Source organism: Mus pahari, unplaced genomic scaffold, assembly GCF_900095145.1.
Source record: "Mus pahari unplaced genomic scaffold, PAHARI_EIJ_v1.1 scaffold_4422_1, whole genome shotgun sequence".
In the NCBI taxonomy this organism is placed as follows: Eukaryota; Metazoa; Chordata; class Mammalia; order Rodentia; family Muridae; genus Mus; species Mus pahari.
Window position 1 is genome coordinate 67973 of NW_018392417.1, and position 8801 is coordinate 76773.

Here is an 8801-nt window from a genome sequence, read left to right on the forward strand (position 1 = left end):
CTTAGAATACCCAAAATACAAATTGCAAAACACAAGAAAACTAAGGTGAAGGAAGACCAACTTGTGGATACCTCATTCCTCCTTAGAATAGGGTACAAAATACCTATTAAAGGAATTACAGAGACAAAGTTTGAGCTAAGATGAAAGGATGGACTGTCCAGAGACTACCCCACCTGCGGATCCATCCCATTATTAACCACCAAACCCAGACACTATTGCACATGCCAGCAAGATGTTGCTGAAGGGATCTTGATATTGAGGCCTCTTGTGAGGCTATGCCAGTGCCTGGCTAACACAGAAGCGGATGTTCACAGTCAGCTATTGGATGAAACACTGGCTTCCCAATGGAGGAGCTAGAGAAAGTACCCAAGGAGCTGAAGGGGTCTTCAACCCTAGAGGTGGAACAACAATATGAACTAACCAGTACCCCCAGAGCTCGTGTCTCTAGCTGCATATGTAGCAGAAGATGGCCTATTTGGCCATGGTTGGGAAGAGAGGCCCCTTGGTCTTGGAAACTTTATATGACCCAGCACAGGGGAAGGCCAGGGCCATGAGGTGGGAGTGGGTAGGTAGGGGAACTGGGGTAGGGGGAGGTACAGGGAACTTTTGGGATAGCATTTGAAAAGTAAAGAATGTATCTAATAAAAAAAGATTATTTTATTCATAATTCAAATGATAAGAAAGACACAATGATGCAGAAAAGATAAAATGATTTTGAAGTTTTAATTCTATTAATGTCTAGGTAATTTTGTTCATTTAAAAACTAGAACTTAGGAATATCCATGAAGTGTTTGTGAATATATGAGTAACTGTGCTTCTAGTCTTTCATTGTTTTTCATAGTCTGAGGAAATAATTTATATTTTCATCAGAAGCATGCATTTTATTTGTATTATTTAAGAAACTGGGTAAGGATTGGGCTTAGCATTAGTGATAAATTAGGTAAAAGGCAAACTAGAGTGAAGATTTTTTTTTTAATTTTATAAGAACATCCTATGAAATTATCAGTAGGTACTGGCATTTAAAACTTATTTCTCGAGTATTTAAAAATTTCACTTAAAACTAACCTAACAACCAGGCAGCAAGCCTAGAAACACCTCAGAATACTTTCCATGGAGCTACATATTAAGATTTCTCTTAATCCAAGAACAATTTCAAGTGCTGGGAGTCATAGAACCAGATTTTCCTAACTGTGCACAAATGAATGGGGAAATTGTGGTTACATATCCAAGAACATTTGGGCAGCAGAAATTTGGCTTTAACACATGCACTTACAGACACACACACACAGACACACAGATACACACACACACACACACACACACAGACACACAAACACACACACAAGGGGGGGAGAGAGAGAGAGAGAGGAGAGAGAGAGAGAAACTGAAGAGGGAATAGCATTTGAAATGTAAATAAAGAAAATGTCTCCTAAAAAAAAAAAAAGAAAAGAAAGAATGGAGGAAAGTAGAATCGGAGATTCTCGTAAGAAAAATACAGTGATGTATGTGCATGAATATATCTCAAGAAAAGCCATTATGTAATTGTGATATAAAAATACTATGTAAAAAGCATAAGAAAAGAGAATAAAATATTGTCTTTTCCAGAATGTGGTTAGAAATGTACATCATCCATCTAATCTAAATAATCCAGTTTCACAGCAGTGCACATGCAGATGGACTCAGTGACTTTCAAAGTTAAAACACTCAGAATTAGGAAAACATTCCCAGTTGGGTGGATAGTATGGTTTGATCAAACTCCATTACATACATGTATGGACTCCTTGCACAGTAAACATAAATATTTGATAAAAAATTTCATTAAATAATATAATATTAAAGTAGACCAAAATGTCTAAGATGTGTAGAACATCAGCCTGATACATACCCGTACTTCAGTTCCACTTTTCTCCCTAATACGTTTGCTTATCAACTCTTCTGTAATNTGATTTCTGTTTCCATTGAGAACAAAAGTGATATTTTTCTTTCATGATACATTACACTCTTCACTCATTGTTAACATGAAGGAAGTCAGGTAATGGATCTGAGTAGAATGACATTTAGCAGAAGCTATTACTGTGTTGTAGGACACACAGCCAAGGTCAAGACTGGCTTCCTCCAGGACTTCTGCTTCCAGGAGTCCTCAGTATGAAACACAGAGCCTGATTGTTTGTTATGTTGTTTCTCTCTCTGTTGCCCATTGCAGCCTTCCTAAGCCACCCAATGAAGACCACTGAGGACATTCTCTCTGTCAATTTCATATCTGGAGTAACCATATAGTTCTCTTGCATTCAATAAAAGAAACTCCCAGAAGTAATCACCTTCTCTTTCTTCCTTAAAGTCCTTAATTGTAGAGAGAATTATGAAGTTATAACTGGAGCAGATTTGCCAAGGCCTGGCATCTTCCCTTAAGAATATATACTCATTATGAACTGAAGAAAGTTGAAGAGTTTACAACTTAGTTAGAGATTATACTGCTTTAGGAGAGTGGGGGTAACTGGTTTTCTTTATGGAGACTTTTGACTACTTTTCTTATTTATCAAGCTTCTCAGAAACTTTTATAAGAGGTACAATTCAGGCTGGACTGTTTTTGGATAGTACCAGGTTTATTCTTCCATGTCATATGTTCAAAGTGTGTTGGGTCATCCATAATAGGGTCTTACAATGAAGTTCTAGGATGTAGCCAGAGACAATTACCAAACTGATACTGTTTTTTTTGTGTCTTGGACCACCAAATGTACGAGAATTTCCCCATGCCCAGTTTTGTGGTTTTGGTTTGGTTGACTATGGTGCTTATAGGGGGCATTATCAGACAAGTAGTGTATTTCTTTTAAAGTATTCCTATGCTTTTTGGATACATATACGTTTTTGTATTCTAACTGTTTCAAGTAAAAATAAAACAGATGTCTCCATAATGTTTCTAAAACATATATAGTGTTATTTACCATTCTTTTTCCCCTCTACTTCTGCATGTCACTTCTAACCAGTTAATTTCCTTTAAATTTTCCCATGTTTCTCATAGAATTGTTACTGTGTCATGGATTTCTGTAAAGTTTTTATCCCTCCATCACATGGTTGGCCTCTTTTACATCCTTGGCTACTCCATGTTATGTATTCAATTCTAAAGATTCACAGCTATGAACCAGTGATAGAATAGAACATGAAACATTTTCCTTACTGTAGCTTGGGTGACATCACTTGTGTTATCATTTTCTAGATCCACTTATTTACCTACTTAATCTTTGAGAAAGGATTAATGCTTTCATCAAAGTGGTATAAAACAAAGTCAACTTAGGTAAAAAGGTACCCTTTCCTTATACCAATTACAAATATACTGAGAACACATGAAAGTATTCCTATTGAAAATAGCATCAAAATCTATCTATAAGGAAACCTAACTAAAATTGTGAAAAATTTCTACACTGGAAGCTACAAATCTCTGAAGAAGAGATGTTGCAAGGCATCAGAGAATGCAAGATCTCCCATGGTCATGGTTTGAGTATCATTAACATTTTATCATGTGTATCACAACAATATTTAGAGATTCAAAACAATCCTAATTAAAATTTATGAGATTCTCACAGAAATTGTCTAACATCATAAACTTCATATGTAGACATAAAATGCTCTGGACCATCAAAGCAATTCTAAGAAACAAATACTTTTGTGGTGATTGGAGTATGAGATTTCATGCCAGGTTACCCAAGTATAGTATTTAAAAACTATGCTAATAGAAAAACTGACACTTGGGTCAATGTAATGAAAATGGAGATCCACACTTGAGTATGCATAGCTAGATTCATGTGATATTAGTTAAAGGTGCCTGAAATTCTCAATGCAGGGAAGACTGCATCTTCAACAGATGAATCTAGTAAAACTGAATGTCCACATGCAGAAAATGATATCTATATTTCCCCCTCTACCTAGAAAATCAAATACAGATGGGTGAAAGACCTTAATGTGAAAATTAAAAGTCCTAATACTATTAGAAAAAAAAAAACATAGGCCATGCTGATCCAAGTGTAGGAAATGACTTTATGAATAAAGACTTTATTCAGACAGGACTTAATTCTAATAATGGACAAAGAGGACCAGATAAAAGTAAAAATCTGTGCTGCTAAAGAAATAATCAGTCAAGCAAAGATACAGCCTAACAGGTGGGCGAGAATCTTTGCCAGCTATACTTCTGATAAGAGATTAATATCTAGAAAACAGGGAAATGGAAACAAAAAAAAAATCCAGACAGCTAATTTCTCAAATGAAAACTGACAAAGGATCTATAGAGAGGATTCAAAAAACCAGGAAATTATACTAGCAAACAAACATTGAATTTGTGTTCAAAATTCCTAGCAGTTAGAGAATTTCAAATTAATAGTACAAGATTTCTTGTTATATCAGTTAGAATGATGAAGATGAAGATAATGGATGACAACATAACCTGCAGAAGATCTTTACCCTTCTGTTCACGTTCAGTTTTTGTGGAAGAGGAAACTAGAGCAAACAGTATGGAATTAAGGGTCAGGAATTCTGAAACCTAAAAGAAAATTTACCACATGACACTGATTTATTGGTCTTGGCATATTCCAAAGGATTCAACATCCCACTCTTCAGATACTTTTACAATACTCTCAAAGTAGGTGGGAAGGGGTAACCAATTATATGCTTTACATCTCCTGAGTGGATGGAGAATGTGGTGCATACAAACAATGGAATAATACTTGGNTATAAAGAGACAATTGTCCTATAATATCATCACAAAATATTAGATATTGCTTCTGTTGTTAAGGCACATTGAAAATTTCCCATACTCCACCCTGCTGGGCTACATTCCCAAGGAGAAATAATGGAGCAATGTTATTCAATTGATGCACAAAGATACCATTGTTTGTCTTGCTTTTATAAAGTGTATGGGCATGCATGTCTCAGCACACATTTGGGAGAAAGTCTAGAGCCTCCTTGAAGATGCTTGTGGTCCTGCTCACAGCTGCTTTGCTGGCCCTGAGCTGAGCTCAGAGTGCAGATGAAGGTACCAAGGAATACAGGGTGGAATCTGGAGACATTCAAGGAAAAGAGGGGAGAAAGTAGGGGAGAAATGACAGACATGGGTGCGAAGAAATACAGGCCCATAGGATATCTATGAGAAAAATGGGAATAGTTATGTCTTTATCATGTAACATGACCTTTTTATTTAATATTCTACCTGAAATACAGAATATATTGAATGCTCTAGACACTAACATACAATTATCAGAGCCAACCTTATACATTTTTTCCCAGCTCACCTCCAGCATGTGAAGCAGAGCATGTAACATTTTAAGATGTGTACTNAGGGATTTGTCTCCTGACTGTATTAAGGGAATTAATTTAGAAAATGAGTGGGATGTATTCCTGAGCTGAATTATGCAAGATTATTTTGAAGTATGCAGTGTAATTACAAATAGGGAACTGTTTGATGTTAGTGTTTCTGGGAGAATTAAAAAGATCTTTGTATTTTTGTGGAAGGTAAGAATACAGGGAAATTGCGCACGCTCTTGCATCCCTATGCTTTTACAGAAGCATCTCAGATAGTAAGTGTTGAGTAAATTGTACTAAGAAGTTTGACTCTTGAAGTAACTTTTATATAGGACCTATGCAAGCTCTGAATGATTGTAGTCTGAAGTTTCTCTTTATCTATGCTTTATTTCTAGCTGTCGACAATACATCTGATGCCGGACCAGATCCAGGTAAAGCTCAATCCATCATCCTTGCATGCTGTTCAACTGTCTGTGTTTCAGCATGTTGTCTCATCATATATTTCTTATACATGAGCAATTATTAATTTCTCTATGTATATAAATAAATATTCCCCAACCTGATGTTGGAGACGTTATTGAGGTCAGCCAACTGATTGAAGGAGAGACAAAGCTTCCATAANTGTAGAAGAAATTTGTTTGCTTCCCAGCCCAAATTACCACTGTCAGATGAGGCAGAAAACAAAAGTGCCTTAATCCTGATTTCTCTGAATGTGAGAAAATTCAGGGTTCTATTTTTCCTTGGTGTTCCTTTATATAATAATCGAGCTTCATGAACAAGGTGGGGTTGTTGCCTTTCTCTCTGGTTCCTCTTTGCCTTCCTATTACTAGGTAATTGTGTTTGATTTAGGGAAAAACAGAAGCAAAATGTCCTAAACATCCAGTATATTCTACACCATTATTGTTAGTCTTATTCCATATTGAAGTATATATGTATTGTATAATTAACTTATATTTCACTCTTGAAATTTAAAACTCTAACTAAAACACTTTGCACAGCAGAGATTTTATTATTGTGTCCTGAAGTACAACTTCAGCTCTCCTGATGTTAACCTAAGTAGTTTTGGAATATGGATTTAGAAAGCCAAGATGAGGATTCTGGGGAGGAAGTTAGCAGCTGGCAGATAGGTGCTAAGAGAAAGGATTGTATGATCAGGCCAGGGAAAGAAAACAAGAGGAAAGACTTCTATTAATATGCTCACATCTTCTGGACCTTTCTATGAAGTTCCTGAGCAGCAAGCCCAGGACTCAGTTTCAGATCCTTCTTCTGCTGATGCAAATACAGAGAATGTCCAAAAGGAAGAATCAGCACCAGCAGGAAATGAGCCTGCTGACAACTCTGGGAGTGAACAGGAACAGGAACAGCAACAGCAACAGCAACAGCAACAGCAACAGCAACCTCAGGAATCACAACAAACAGAGAATCAAGTGCCTCCTGAGTCTGCTGTGAAAGAACAGGAAAGTCAATCTGGAGAACAAAAGATAGAAGAAGTTAAAAAGCCCCTTGAGCCTTCTCCTGGAAAGTTAGAAGAAGCATCACAACATGAACCTCCAAAGCAGAAACATCCTAATTCTCATGTTGGATCTAAACTTGATAAAGCCCCTAAACTTGGTAATGCTCTATCTGCTCTTGCTAAAAAGTGGCAAAAGAAGGCACAACATGTTCTACTCTCCCCATTTCTAGGGCGTTAAATGAATTAGGTAAGATGAATAAGTCAAATTTAATAAATANAAAGATATTGCCTCAGTATTTGTGAAATCATAGTGTGAAAATTTGCTAATTGTCAGCATATGGCATTAGCTTCAGCCTCGATTTAAATCTTGGCATTCAGAGAGTACAAGGTGATATGTCTTTGATGATCTAAGACAATATTGCACAAAATCTCTAATGTACTTGTGCCTTTGAGGAGCTCCTTTATGCTCAATCACTCTTTTATTTATTTATTTTATTAATTTATTTTTTAACAGTGATTATCCTTTGCATTGACTTCGTTTATAGAAGTACAGATGCAAACTTTCTTTGGCCTTATGTCCTCTGAATTTACCTTTACTGACTTCTCAATCTATGCCTAACTCACACAGGGATGTATAGATTGTCGCTAAATGATACCTTATAGAAACCTCCAAACTTGTTCAGGCTTTAAATAAGGTCTTCTAATTTGGTGTATGCCCAAGTTTGTCTAAAGCATCTATACTCCTAGGAGTACATCTGGATGAATATCATAGTTATATATTATAGTAAGTTCCCATTTTTTGTCCTTGAAAGTCATTAATTTAATACTTTGGCAATATCCTTAGAAATATTAGTAAGTGAATGTGAGTAAATATTATACACAATTGAGGATTATAAAAGGTTTATGTAGACCCTTAAGATATTCATTTCCAAAATCACATTTCTTAGAAAACTTTATAGCTTCATAAAGTCTGTGATCTCTTCATAGCATGATTTGCTTGGTTTTATTTTCCTGGTTGTGTACACAGGATTCAATTTCATGGTCTGTCATGATGTGTTTATGGTTTTTTTCTGTTAATAAATATTTTGGTTAATTTCAGTTCTTCAATTAGTCAGGTCACATAGCACTAAAATATTTGGAAATATATCCTGGAACCTTTTATACCACAACCAATGTGTGAATAATCTAAGATACTTATTCACATTCACCTTTTAAGAATTAGTTTAGTTCCATTTTAGTACCTGACAAGAGTAAATCTGAGAAAATGGAGAAGGAATGAGGTGTAGAAGATGGAGGAAGAAGAGGTTGTGGGCTCCCACTGCTATTAATTCTTGAGTACCAATAGCAGTTAAGGAACATTCAACATGTCTTATTTTTTCAATAACGTTTCTCCTTTCTTTTCTGTTTCAGAGAGTACCTGTTAAAATAAGTCCTTAAAATGTATAGGTCAACAAATCAGTGTTGATTTTCTATACTATTCCAATAAAATTTTCAGCATGCCATTTCTGAGTGTTGTCTGTGCTTTTTAGTAAGGGAGGGGAGAGAATTTCAGAGCTGTAGGTACAAGAAAACAACATGGAGCAAAACACACTAGGAATACTTGCAATTATTTCCATCTTTTTCCCCTTACAACACAGAGAGCAAATCAAAACACTTTATGCCCCTGTAACCAGATGATTCTTCTTTGGAGTCTTCATTACAAATCCATATTATAATATATAATTTTAAGATCTCTTGATGAGTTTTCTTCCAGTTAAAGGAAACTGGGTAGAGGTATCAAGGGAGCTGAAAACCTGAATTTTCAACCTTGTAACAATCCCTAGTTCATCTCTCAGGTTTGTACTTTCCTAGTCCCATGTTGCATTTTCTGTTCCAATTTTATGGATCTAAATTAAGTGTTTCCACTTTCTTAATATTGCTAAAACATTCTAGTCAGTATTCAGTTGTCCAACATCTACATAAATAATACATGTGTTGTTTTTAACTTAGTTCTATTGATAAGAATGTGAATAAATTATAATTGAATTCCATCTTTTAATTGCTAGGACTTTCTTCATGT

The 8801-nt window shown here is 35.7% G+C and overlaps 1 pseudogene; it reads left to right on the forward strand.

The window, feature by feature from the left end:
• Positions 1–4959: 4959 nt before the first annotated feature.
• Positions 4960–6980, forward strand: LOC110315000 (annotated as a pseudogene).
• Positions 6981–8801: the final 1821 nt, after the last annotated feature.